A 14,856-nucleotide genomic window follows, 5' to 3' on the forward strand; every position below is an offset into this window, starting at 1 on the left:
GTTTTTTTTTTGCATTATCAATTAGTGGTAATTCTGCTGCGCCCACAGGAGAAAGGAATCTCAGGGTTGTATGTGATGTCATGTGTGTTCTCTGACAATAAATCTAAATTGGCAAACATTTTATTGCATTTTACCGTCTGTATTACTTAACTTTGTTGTAAAGTCTATCACTTTTGAACTTTTACTTGTCATTAAACATTACAGTTGAGGATTTTAGTTCTTCTTTGGTCGGATTTTAACATCACTGAATTTTTTTTAAAAACCTTGTGCAAGTTGTAACTTGTATATTATAACATTATTCAGCCTATCAGGCTCTTGCTTCCTGTGGCCTCCCCAAAATTTCTCTCTCATATGCCCATTAACTTCATTTTGATTCTTTTTGCCACTGACTTAAACTGGGTTACTTACAGTGGCCGTTCAACATTTTATGTTGGAAATCTGAGCACTTGAAAATAACCCTGGGGAGAACATGTAGGCAATATGGGGAGAACATGAAGGCAGTACCCATGGTCAGGGTTGAACTGGGCTCCACAGAGCTGTGAGGCAACAACACTAAATTCTATGCCATTGTCCTCGAGGATATTAATATGGCTATATGAATGGCATTTTTATTTTTCATCTCAACAGCCCTATTACCACTAGTCCACAGGAAGTAGCAATGTTGTTTTTCTCTTTCTGGGAACACCCCAGTAATTATGCAGAAATTATCTAGCTCGATACAGTGTCTTTCCTACTTTTATGGTTTGGTTGCCTTGCAGTTAATCTGTGTCAAAAGGCATCACTCCATGAATGTTAATTGCCAGATATCTGTGCATATTACTTACAGTTCAAGATCCTAGTCATCACATAGCAACAACGTTGAATATTTATGTGTTTACTTATAAACAAGGGACGAAGTATTGGATAGGGGTGATACGTTGAAGAGGAATGTTGCCCAGGAAACCTCTTAGTTCATATATGACTGTACGCATCAACAACCTTTGCCTTATGAAAATGTCATATGAATTCTACAAATTAATCCTGTTTTTTTTATTTTATATGAATGGAACTTCTCAAGATGGATATGTATAATCTACTAAAATTGTTGATACCAATGAATTGGAAACATTTAAGACTTTTAACAATTCCACAAAGACAATGTGAATTGAAGTGTTGTAAACTAGCCACTCATTTTATTTTAATCTTTGCCTTTGTTCATTTTAGTAAATTTAATTTTAAGGTTTTAAATCAGAGTTGTGTAAAAAAAGTTTTTAAACAACTATTTCATTTTCTCCTTTTATCTCATAAGTTCAAACAGCTTCCATAAAGATGTCATTAGTAATGATAGGAATTATAATTTCAAATTTTCTGGTCAGAAAAATTTGGAACATAATTGTTTTTTTCTGCGAGTCTGATGGCATCACTTTTACTGGAGTTTCTCTAGAACTGATGCTTGACAGTGAACAAAATGACAAAAGGATAAGATCTCATCACATTGAATCATTAGAACATAACTGAGCAGATCTTCACTGCAAAGGGTTTTTTTTTAATTTGATATGGTGCCTTGTGGTCTCCATAAGCACTGTGGCTTAAAAAAAAAATCAGCCAGTATTGAAGATGACTCAAGTTTTACATAGGTTCCATGGATCAGGCACAGGCAATCAAGAACATTTCAACCTGCTGTGTTTTATTGTGGAACAGCAATTGTTTTTAAAAGTGCACTAATTGATTTTTAAATTAAAATTGAACCAAGTGCCATTTTTAAAATAAAATGAAAACAAGTGCAAGACTGAAAATAAAGAAATGGCCAAATATAGGAGTGCAAACACTGAAAGGGATTGAATATCACATATAAAAGAAGGAAAATGGTGGCAAAAACTCAAGTGGGTTTCAAAGAGAGCCAGAGGATGGGTAACCAGATGTTCTCTTGGACATACCTAGCAAACATCACCCCATCCACTCCCTGAACACTTTGGCATGCCCAGTCAATATTGGGGACATACAATCACAAAGCTGTTTATTCACAGGCCTCAGAAATCTCTTTCTACACATTTGATCCTCTGGCTCCCAGTGGCATAAAATATCCACCTCTACTCAGTTCCTGATTTCCACCCACACTCCCTCACACAATAATTCTCCAGCAATATCTTCTCTGAAGACTACTGTGCGTTCTTCTTTGATGAATATTGCAAGCCAACTCATCTCTTCTCCCACTGTTCCTGTAACACCAGTAACTACATTGGAACATTTAACTATCAGTCCTGGTTCTCCTTCAATCACATTCTCAATACCATCCCAAATCCCTTCTCCACTTTGAGATTCTCTGGTGTATAGATACCACAAATCTGTGTGGGGATGTTGTATTTCTTCAAGACAGGATACACACAACACTGAGTATTGATAACAGCCTGCCAAACTACAGAAACAATTACTCATTAATTTGTCTCAGGTGTGCCTGATGCAATTAACACTGAGTTAACCTCAAGTTTACTTACCGCATACTTTTAATATCAATTAGGCATTTATACATAGCCCCACCCAGCAATAGAATAATATCTTGTTTGATACTTTGCATCACATTCTTGTCCTTATATTCAGTAACTGGGCTTTAGATTAAAAATGTGTTGCACATGGGGCATCCACTCATAACTGAAATCTCTCCTCAAATGTCTAATGTTACAAAGTAAAACTAAAGCAAAAACATAAACAGAGGTGCTAATTGTATCAAAGATCTAGAAACTTAACCAGAGGAATGTGGTTGCTGGTCTTACCTTAGGACAAGCAATTTCACATGATGTGGGAGACGAGGGGACCCACAGACAGCTGCTGCCTCACTGCCCCAGGCGGCCAGGCTGGGTAGTCTCCATGGGACCCTGTGCTCAGCAACTCCAGTTTTCTCTCACATCCCCAGGGACATGATGGTGGGTTAACTGACTTCTATAAATAACCCCTCAAAGAGGCAAATAAATCAATTGCAGTTGTGCAGGGAAATTAAACTGTTGGGAGATGGCACAGACTTGATGGGATGAATACCCTCCCTTTGTGTTGTAGTAAGAAATGCTTACAGCAGTGGTTCCCAACCTTTAAGTAATCCTTGTGCCATTGGGGCTCTGTGATTAGTAAAGGATTGCTTAAGGTGAGTGGGAAGGGAAGGTTGAGGACCACTGCTCTGGACCCAATTATTACTGAAATATTTTGCTTGAGAAAAATTGTCATTGGCCCATTTCCTTTGGAGTTCTGAAACCATGCACCTAATGATTCAATTAGGGACAATTAAAACAGTGGTTTTCAAACTTTTTCTTTCCATTTATATTCCACCTTAAGCAGTCCCTTACTAATCACCGAGCACCTAAGGCATAGGGAATACTTACAGTGGTATGTGAGTGGAAAAAGGTTGAGAACCACTTGGTTAAACCTTGGTTCTCTGCTGACCACACATGGCTAGAGGGCCACAATGGATGCAATTACTTGGGGCTGGCATTTCCAACCTGACTCGCGTAAGAAAGTAACTACCTGCGGAATGCCAGCATGTAAATTCCCACCTGCAAATAGACCACACCAGTTTTATTTATTTTTTGGCAAAAGGATGAAGAAATGTTGGATCCTACATCTCCAGCTGAAGACTTAATGCTGGCAGGGGCTGGATGAACTACAAGCCATTTGATCCATTCACCTGAGAAACCCCTCCATATCTGAACAGCATCAATAGTACTTCACTTTGAATATCCTTACGGCCTCAACTTTCACTTTCTCTGGAATGTCTGCCAGATCCAACTTTCTACTTGTTCTCTAATATTAATTGATAACTGATAAATAGGCCACACAGGTAGCGTAGGGTTAGCGAAATGCTATTACAGCACCGACGACTGGGACAGGGGTTTGAATCCTGCGCTGTCCATAAGGAGTTTGTACGCTCTCCCAGGTCTATGTGGGTTTCTTCTGGGTGTTCCGGTTTGCTCCCATCCTTCAAAATGTACTGGGGTTGTAGGTCAATTGGGTGTAACTGGGTGGCATAGGCTTGTGGGCCAAAAGAGCCTGTTACTGTGCTGTATGTCTAAATTTACTTTAAAACACATCCATTGCTCTCCCTGTCCTAATTACTTTGCCCTCCCCAGCACATTCGAAGATCTATCATTCAAATACCTCATTAAGACCCACCCTGCTTTTGCTTCCTCTGTCTTTCTTCCCTTTTCCCACATTTACACACTTTGTTCAGCGTTCATCAGCACTTACGCTGCTTCCATGAAAGAGAGAGATAAAGGTCTATGCTGATTTACTGTAGTTCCTTTTCTCTGGGCTTTCACCCAATTTTTAAAAATTTGGAAACTTGTAGTTTGTTGCGCCAATTGCTGCTGCTTCACCATCTCAGCTGCCACCAGAGGGGATGGTGCGGTTAATTTATCCCTCAGCCAGCTGGTACTTTCTGCCAATATTTTGAACTCAACCTTTCAAATGGAAGCAGACACCAGGTCATTTTGCAGCTGTGCCAAGTGATAATGAAGTCACTGGAGACTGGTGTCACATTTGTGGCCCGAAATGTGAAGTTAATAAAACATTAAACACAAGTTTTATCAGGTAAACTTCTCAGTGTCTTTATTTTCCAGTTTTCTTTGTTCTCCTGCCTGTGTTCTTATCTCTCTCTCATACCACGTGACTTCCGGTACATCTCATACATATTCATTATCATGACAACTGGGTTGAATGATTTGGAGTTATGGTAAAAAGGCCTCAAGGTGCACAAAGTCTTTACACCTTGAGGAGTCAAACCCTGAATGACATTGTTCATGGGAGAATTAGTTTGGGCAAGAACACTCAAGCAAATAAGCATCCAAGTTGTTCACAAGGCCTCCCAATCTCCCTCAACGTTCTTTCTCTTCACCCTCATCATTCTTTTCCTGACCTTTTTCAGTCCCCAAAGCTTTGCATTTGGATATATTCTAACATGATGCTCACAGGTAATACTAAATCATCAAAAAACAGAAGTTCAAGGGCTATAGCGTCAGGTGAATGTTCTTAAAAATATACAGCAATTCTGAAATGCAAAGTAATGCTTAGGACATCTTGTCGTTAAAGTATGAATTCTATTGAGGCATGATCAATCCATTACTATAAATTGAAGTTTCCAGAGAACCGAAGGATTTATTTGTGAAGTTGGTGTAGGAAGGCCACAGTCACTGTGTGTGTATCTATAATTAATAACTTATTTAATATATTAATCTATTCTTAGTGTCACGGAGTTCCATTCATTTATATTTTATTTCATTATCAAATTTCAAGATCCAAGAAGCAAGAGTCGATTTATTGTCATGTACGAAAGTCAGTGCAATTTTACACAGATTTGTTTTTGCCTGGCATAAGGCAGACAGATTAGCCATCGGAAAAATTGCCTGAAGCACCCCTTAGAGTCAGAGAAAGAGAAGCAAAAGAGAGTCCCTCCAGCAAAAGCACAGTCCCTGCAGAGCCCCACAGCGTCATCCAAACCATCAGCAGCCTGAGTTCCGGATCCCAACCTCTGACACGATCAGGAACCTTTCCATGCCCTCGGCACTCTCTTGCATTCCACTTCTGATACCTGGTACCCCTTCAGCCAGTCTCCAGCAGTCCACAGCCTCCAGCAGCCCACAGCCTGTGGGGGTTCTGCACCTTGAATCACCAACAGCCCACCACCTATGTGTTTCTTCAGCCCCAGAACTCCTCACTGGTTTGCTGCCATAGCCACTGTCCCTTAGTTCAGCTGCTCTGCTTCTTCTGCTCAAGTGGAGGCTATTCTCCCCATTTTCTGGTGCCCTGCACCAGTCCTCTTCTTCTCCAGAATCTGCAGCCCCTCATGGCTGCTGTCTAATTTAGCCTAATGACAATGGTCTCTTGAAAAGCATCAATCATTGAGAATATTCAGCATATTAAGGAATTTAAAAACGGCATCCTCTGCTTTTGTTTTCGAGGAGAACTGAATTCCGATATCAATTTCAGAAAATTGCACCTGTTAACTCTTAAAACCTGCAATACACCGCAAAGTTATCGACCATCTCTAATCCTCTGTTACGCACTTTAGACTTTGAGTTATAGTGGAACAATCACCACTCAGTCCTTGTGGAGACGAAGTTCAGTCTTCATCCTGAAGGTGCCATCCACGCGTTACGTGACACCACAATCGTGCAAAATGATTCAGAACAGAATCGATAGTTCAAAAGTTTGGCATCCATAACGTAGTGAACCATTGTAATGAAAGGAACATAATCCTCTCAATCTGTAACCTTCAGACTAAGCGTATCTTTCATTCTACCATCATAACCAAGTTAAGGATTACTCCAGGACATAAGGACAACACTGGCTGTTCATTTATCCTTTATGACCTCACCTGTGGCTAAAGAGGATGTTAAGATTTCTGTCAAGGTCCCAGCAAACAACTCCGTTTCCTCTCTCAATATCTTGGGATAGATTCTCTCAGGTTCCGGGGTCTTATCCACTTTAATATTCTTCAAAAGATCCAACATCTCCTCTTTCTTGATATCAACATGGCCTAGAATATTACCATTGCCCTGGACTATCAGTATCATCCTGCCTGATCTTACCATCTCCATCTTCTTGGTGAATGTCAAAGCAAAACATTCATTTAGCATCTTACCCACTACTTTGCATTCATGAATAAATTTCCTCCATTTATCTTGAGTGCTCTACCCTCTCCTTATCTACTCTCTTGTTTTTAATTAATATATTAAAAGCCTTTCAATTATTATTACTCTTTCTCACCAGTCACATTTAAATTTTAAATTTAGACATACAGCACGGTAACGGGCTCTACTGGCCCACAAGTCCTCGCCACCCAATTACACCTACAACCCCAATACATTTTTGAAGGGTGGGATGAAACTAGAACACCCAGAGGAAACACACGTAGACACAGTAAGAACGTACAAATTCCTTATAGAGAGCACCAGTTTCGACTCCAGATTACTGGCAATGCACTTAATGCTACACTAGCCATGCACCTTTTGGAGCTCCTTGGCTCCTTTTAGCTCCCTAAATTCCTCGTTTAAGTTTTGTCCCACTTCGTTTTGATTCCTCAAGTGTCCCGTCCAATTTCAGCTTTCTGAACCTGACACATGCTTTCTTTTTCTTTTCAACTAAATTTGCAACATCTCTTGTCATTCAAGATTCCCAAAGCCTCATCCATGACTTTCTTCTTCAGGGGAACATGTTGGTCCTGAATTCTGTCTAAATGACCCTTAAATCACTCCCACATGTCAGATGTGGACTGACAATCCTCTACATCGGAGAGACTGGGCGCAGACTGGGAGATTGCTTCTTTGAGCACCTCAGCTCTGTCCACTGCAGTAGTGTGGATCTCCCAGTGGCCACCCATTTCAATTCCCCATCCCATTCCTTTGTTGACATGTCTGGCCATGGTCTCATGCACCGCCATACTGAGACCACCTGTAAATTGAAGGAACAACACCTCATCTTCTGTTTGGGCACCCACCAACTGAATGACGTTAACATTGATTTCCCCAGTTTCCGTTCAACTCTTCCCCCCCTCCCCATTTTCATCCTCCTGTCTTCTTTCCTCGAGGTCTGTCTCTCTCTCTCTCTCTCTCCCCCCTTTTCCCTTTGTCTCCTTTCGCAGAGCAAAAATCAACTCTCACCTTTCCTCCCATTCTTCCCCCTTTCTCTCCCAGTCTTTATTAAAATGCCTGCCTGCTTTTTGCTTATCCCTTGAAGACGGGCTCAGGCCTGAAATGTCGGTAACATAACTTTACCTCCTGTGGATACTTGAGACTGGCTGAGTTCCTCCAGTATTTCTCTCTGTGTATTTTTTTTACCTCAATCTACTCTCTAGTGGTATCACTGGAAAATGAAGATTTACTTCCTGAGCACTTTTGGGTGTATCTTATGGATTTTGGGCTGCTGATCACCTTCAAATATTCCTATCATGTACCTTTTGTTTTAGATATAACCTATTTGTAAGATTTCCTGTTAAATTTTAAGTCTACTTCAAGCATACAAAACTAAGGAATGCAACATGTCATTGAAAATTCATTTTCTGCCTTCACACTCACACCTTCCCTGCTGATCTTGGTTCAGCCAGTGACGAACATGGAAAAGCGGAATCAGGGCAACTGGAATCCATCAATATTGGCTCATGTTGGACACTGACATGAGAGGCATCAGATGCTGAAAATCAGCGGCAAAACATTTTTAGTCAGTTGAATGAATGCAATGTGTCAGCATTATGCAATTAAACAAACTAAATTCAATTGAAGTTCATTTAATGTTTCTCCAACTTCCTACTTGATCCAGCAAATCTGAAATTATCTTGGCATTCAGTCTGATGTTGTCTATCATAATCCCCATTTTCTTTCAGGAAGCAAACCTTTTGTCCAGTGTAATTAACCTTCTCTCATTTTACCACTTTACCTTCAGCTCTAATCTCATCTGACCATACTCAGTCAGAAGATCAGACTCAGTTTCTTCGTAAGACTTCACCATCACAGAACGCTGGTCAATTCACTCTATTTCATACCAAGAAACAGAAGGGTGCACTGGAAACAGTAAAGGTTTTGGAACCAGACAACACCTTGGCAACCATGTCCCAGAATTAACCACGCCTCTAGCCGAGCTGTTTTAGTGTAACTGTGACACTGACATTCAGCTGACACAGTAGAGAAATTGTATGCTAAATGCAGGACAAACCCAAAGTTATGGAAAATATTGTTTGCAATCTTCAATAACCTGACCACCAATGGCCAGTCCAGGTTTATGAAGTCCCCTCTCATCCAGAGTTTGTCACTGACTTGGTCCAAGAATGGAACGCAGGGCTGATTTCCAGGTGGGAATGCAAGAATGATGGCCTTTGGCATTTTACCAAGTGTTGCATCAGGGACCCCTTGTTTAAATGAGGTCAAAGAGAAAACACTCCAATGGCTGGAGTTAAAACTCACTCAAAGGAAAGTGGTTGGGGTTTGTTGGAGATCACTCATCCAGGTTCTAAAACGTCTCTCTAAGTGGGCAGATCATCTCCAGCTGCTTTATCAATATCCTTCTTTCCATCATAATATCAGGGGTAGGGAGGATTCTGACCAGACCTGCTCAATAAACAAAGCACGCCATGCCTGCATGTAAGAAGACGAAGGTAACATGTTTGGTTTCTCATGATTGTTGCTTCTCAGTGCAAGCCCCAATAAGGTATTGGCCAGCTCAAATTCAGGTCTTAATAAAGTGTCCTGATCAAATCATAGACTGTCCATTTCAACCCATGGATGCTGTTTGGCCCAGTGAGTTCCTCCAGGAACTTCTTGCTTCCTCAGGTTTCCAGTATCTGCAGTTCTTGTGTTTTGTCTCAGGTTATCTGACGATAAATCAACCATGGACACTGCCCAGCTTTCTAATTATAATAACATTTCAGAGGGTCCATGAATAAATCCAAGAAAGAGGGATCATATGAGTGTTGTTAAACAGGAAAGAGTGCAGATGCTGTGATTGTAGTCCAACGGCAAAAGTGCTGGAGAAACTCAAAAGTTCACAGTATATATCTAGGGTAACCAATGTTTCAGGACTGAACCCTTCACCAAGGTCTTACAAGAATTATCTCCTACTAGGGTGGCATGGTTAGTGCAGTGGTTAGCACAATGCTGTTACACTGCCAGTGACTGGGGTTCGAATCCAGAGGTTTTTGAATACAGATGAGCTTGAATATAGAAGGAGTTTGTACCTTCTCCCTGTGTCTGTGTGGTGTTCTATTTTCCTCCCATTGTTTAAAAATGTACTGGGGATGTATGTTAATTACCGTGCTGTGTGTCCAAATTTTATTTTTAACAAACAGCTTCCTTTGAATGGATTTATTAATGAAATATACATGAAGCATGTTCATACAATGTTGATTGCTACTTAACCGTGTTTCACTTTCTTTCTTAACTAAATAAATTTTAAAGATCTCGGGAATAATGTTTCGAAACAAATAAAACATTCAGCTTTTACCTTCATTATAAATTGCAAATAAGCACAACTTTTGGCGTACGTGGCTAGATCTAGAATTGGGGATATATTTTACATCACCCAGATAAACCTTTTGTTATTTTTCCAAAAAAAACCTGTCTTCAGGTCCTGATTCTTACATTCAACTTAAATTAACATGAAATAATTAAGTGTAATTTTCATTTTTTTGTGCTTACTCTATTAAAAGTTATAAAATAAATTGCATATAATATCTATTTTCTGTATCATATGTTATTTCAGTAATACTTTGTGTCTGTCCATAAGTTCTGGTGAACTCTCTCCTTTCTGTAATAAAACTGCATAAAAATCTCCAAAACATTCATATGAAAAGCTTGTGACCCACCCAGTGATATCACTTCCTCTGGCTGGAAAACTCTGGAGTGAGTGAGGTATGCTGTGCTTCTGCTCTCATTATTTTGCACAAAGTGTACACCAACAGTGGAGTCAACTCTGTTATCTCGCAATCAATTTAAAAAAAAATGATACTATGATGAAAATCCATTAAAACATTTTTTTGACGTGCCATGTGGTATCTGGTTTGAGGTTAGCACATGGAATTAAGGCTCAAAATGGTGGAAAATGTCAACTCTGTTACCTTCAAACAGTTTAATGATAACAGCGTTGACAATGAGTAACAGTCAAATGTTTCCAATCACATTTAAGCATTTTGCATTATTTTATATTTATTATGGTTCTGCTGGGTCATTTTACTGTAAAGGGTACATTTGTAGTATACCATTCCAGGTTAAGGAAATTGAATAATTTCTGTTCTAGGTCGATGAAGCTGTCAGCAGCAAAAGGCAGTGGCAATACAGGGCACGGCGAGATGCCGGCCCTGTAAGGAAGGCAGAAAATTTGCAAAAGGAAGAAATGGCACAAAAGGAGAAATGCAGGGTAAACAAGTACAGAGGCCGATCTGAGTGAAAGGGAGCTAAAGTACAAGTGCAGGTATTGGAGAGAGGTGCAACAGAAGTGCAGAGCAAGAAGGCAGAGACTTGAAGAGATGGCACCAGCAAAAAATCATGATCCAGACCCTGAACCACAGACATCCAGGTTAGTGCATGAGTCTATAACTATATTATATAGAGTAACTGTACAGAGAGTCATAGTAGATTGAGAAAAGTGGGGTTCTTTGATTGTTAGGATTGTCAACATGATAGTAACTGAACTGTTTCTTCCAAGGTGTGTCTTAAAAGGACGCTCCATAATTTGTTTACACATTTTAATAAAGGTGCACTAGGTAACTTTTTTTAGTAACAATTTTCGTTATATCGTGTCCTCAGGCAAAGGAGATCAGGATGAAGACAAATAAAATGGGAGAACTCCAAATTATACAGAGAAATTTTTAAAAATTAAAGGTTTTGCTGAAAAAGAAAATGACCACTATCTAAAAATACCAGAAACGCACCCAGAGACTGACACATGTTTCTAAATCCCCTTGAGCAAAAATGCAGAAACAGATATGAATCATAAAGTGATCATACAGAGGTTCAAAAAACTTTTTTTTTACAATGCACTGATAAATAATATCAAAGTACCAAGACACTAGAGAAGAGAGAGTGCGTCAGATGATATCACGAATTGTGACAGGGGAGATCATAAGAAATTACAAACTACAGAAAAATACACAGACCTCACTTGGTTTTCCAAGGAAGTGATTTGGCAGGAGGAACCAAAGTGACTTGTCTTTTCAAAGAAGAAAATAATGATCAACATCATTCAAAAGAAGTTACAGGAATTCTTTTTGAGAGATGATATCAACTGCTTGACTGGAGGTAAAAAAACAAGCCATCTCAAGGAGAAAATCAAAAATGCAAAAAAGGTTTCTAAATGATACCGTAAAAAATCTTTACCACAAATTCCTTCTTGAGAATCCATCAAGTCAGCGATCATGTGCACTTTTCTGTTGCATACATCCTTTCTGGGTTGTCCAACCATCCATATCTGCCAGAGAAACCTGTCTCTGCTCAACACACACAAGTTTGATTTTGATGTTCAGCCCATCCTTTCTGTCATCAAATATGATTATGAAATTTATCCTGGGACCATTATCGAGCTCAAAGAGAGGAAAAAGTCACATGCATGCACAAAGTGGGGAGAAATCACTTCTTCTGCCCAAACCGTGAGGATACTTTGTGGTATCTCTTTTATGTTGTCCTCAGAATCATCCCACAACCTACCTCAGTGATGGAACGTCATGTAGAAATAAAGAAGTATGGGCAGAAACTGCCAACGGCTGATTCTCATGCCCAAGGCGTGAGAGGGCTGGTATGGTGAAGCGTGGGGGCCACGCTTCCTGAAGGGGCAGGATCATGACCATGGATGTGTAGGGTCTCTAGCCCTTGACTAGTTAAGCAGTTAAACATGTGAATTCCAAGGTCGCTGTTAGCAAATCTTTGCTCTTCAACGGGATCCAACAGCCTTCACTTTACTTTTAGAACTAAATGAAGTGAAAAGTTCTTGGGAATTTAAAGTTGTTCTCATTGTGAACAGCCATGAAAATGGTAAACCCCGATGTGAGAATTGAAGGTGAGTGCACTAATTAACAACTTCTCTCTGGTCTTAAAATAAAATATATGGCTGAATTGCAATTCCTCAAATAAATATTTCCAAATATGAAGTGGTATTAATAAATTAAATCTGTTCATCTTTTTAAAATATTTTGAACCTGTCAATTTTTACTTTAATTCCATGCAACTTCTAATCTTTATATCATGCTCTTTAAAATGCTCTTTTAAAGTCGACTTTCACCTCACTATTTGCTGCCTGCGAGAATTCTTCAGCTCACCTCCTTAATGTTGGATGCTCAGATTCCACTTGAACTGACTTGCATTCAGGTAAAGAAGTCGAAGGATGGTGAAACACGGAAGTCTGTGGGCGCTGTAATAAAAACACAGAAATGCTGGAGCAACTCAGCTGGTCTCGCAGCGTCCATGGGAGGTAAAGATACAGAACCGAAGTTTCAGGCCTGAGCCCTTTTATGTCTACATCACAGATGTTAGACATTTGTGGGCAGATTTCTTAGAGGTCAGAGTGGGCATTATCACTTTACTATTGAGTGTAAAAATCCAGGTGGAAAGCACAGAAATAAACTGGAACTCCCAACAATAATGCTATTTTTTGAAAGATTTTTTGTGCTGGTGGGGCCAAACCATAAACATTTATAACACAGCTACTTGAAACGACTTAATATGCTTGCGTAAGACATTCCTATACAAAAATGCTGTTAATATTTAGCCATATTTAATCCACAGGTCCTCAAGGATTGGATTCATCTGTGATACTAAGGATTTGAATAGTGCATGACCATCTGCTGTTTAAACCTATGGCTTCACTGATTAAACTTGTGGGATTGATAATTCTGCTGCTTTACAACCTGAGTGTGCATACTGAGGCTTGTTTTTCCACGGAAAATGGTGAGAGATTCAGGTCAACTCTGTACATGGGCTTGCATGAATCCATAACTCAACAATCAGGGCCAACTGACAGTTACTGGTGGGAGATTTTACTCTGAACTTTGATTGTAATAAATTACCGTACAGTTGATAATTCAGTATTAACCATGTGATTTCTTTGAAATGTAACTTGACACAAACAAGAATTTAGAGTCCAATGTAAAGTCATAGAGAATATTAAGACTCCCACTTTTCTACATAACTACCTTGGTGACAGTTCTTACAATCAAGTTATTGGCTAGGCTGACACATAGAATACCTGATAAAGACTCCACCTTAATCTTGTTCTAGAGTAACTTGAAACTTTAGAGAGTTAAAAACCCTTCAATCAGGAAGTTCCAATGTACATTTTCACCTAATTCCAGTTGAGGTGTGATTGATATTTAGCCAGCACTCATCTCACCCGTCTCCAAGGATTGCCAGGTAAATGTTTGCTTGTTATTTACATGCATAAAATATGTGTTAATAATTTATTTGCCAAGCATTTTGTGATGGGAATTCATTGTTGCCATTGACAATGCACCAAATATTTATCACAGAAATATCAACACTGAGATAGAATTTCCTGGTAGTAACTGGGGAAAAAAAATGAAGCATTTAGGGCAGTTCTAAAGTCTAATGTGGATGTCAGATGAGATAATGAACCATGTGCCAAAAATAGAGCATCATATCAAGGCAGTTGCATGGATTTTAAGAAATCCCAAAGAGACCTTATACAACTCTAGTGTTCCTGCATCCCTCTGTATCCTCCATTTATAGTGTGAGATTTGTAATTATACTTCTCAGAAGATGAGAATTACACCCAGGAAGAAGAAGTGTGAACTAAAACTCATGTTAAATTTATCGTTAACTCAACAATGAAGACGCTGTTTACATCCGGTACCGCACGGATGGCAGTCTCTTCAATCTGAGGCGCCTGCAAGCTCACACCAAGACACAAGAGCAACTTGTCCGTGAACTACTCTTTGCAGACAATGCCGCTTTAGTTGCCCATTCAGAGCCAGCTCTTCAGCGCTTGACGTCCTGTTTTGCAGAAACTGCCAAAATGTTTGGCCTGGAAGTCAGCCTGAAGAAAACTGAGGTCCTCCACCAGCCAGCTCCCCACCATGACTACCAGCCCCCCCACATCTCCATCGGGCACACAAAACTCAAAACGGTCAACCAGTTTACCTATCTCAGCTGCTCCATTTCATCAGAAGCAAGGATCAACAACGAGATAGACAACAGACTCGCCAAGGCAAATAGCGCCTTTGGAAGACTACACAAAAGAGTCTGGAAAAACCACCAACTGAAAAACTTCACAAAGATAAGCGTATACAGAGCCGTTGTCATACCCACACTCCTGTTCGGCTCCGAATCATGGGTCCTCTACCGGCATCACCTATGGCTCCTAGAACGCTTCCACCAGCGTTGTCTCCGCTCCATCCTC

The 14,856-nt window shown here is 39.9% G+C and overlaps 1 long non-coding RNA gene across 5 annotated transcripts in view; it reads right to left on the minus strand.

Annotated features, from left to right (window-relative positions):
- Positions 1–14,856, minus strand: part of LOC138758785 (uncharacterized) — a 90,434-nt gene that overhangs the window by 44,349 nt on the left and 31,229 nt on the right. For 2 of the 5 annotated variants that reach the window (XR_011354439.1, XR_011354442.1), the window contains exon 4: positions 12,761–12,852. The exons of the other annotated variants lie outside the window; for them this stretch is intronic. This is a non-coding gene — a long non-coding RNA (uncharacterized lncRNA). The remainder of the gene's footprint in view (positions 1–12,760; positions 12,853–14,856) is intronic. 5 annotated transcript variants of the gene reach the window in all.

This window comes from Narcine bancroftii, chromosome 3, assembly GCF_036971445.1.
Source record: "Narcine bancroftii isolate sNarBan1 chromosome 3, sNarBan1.hap1, whole genome shotgun sequence".
NCBI lineage: Eukaryota > Metazoa > Chordata > Chondrichthyes > Torpediniformes > Narcinidae > Narcine > Narcine bancroftii.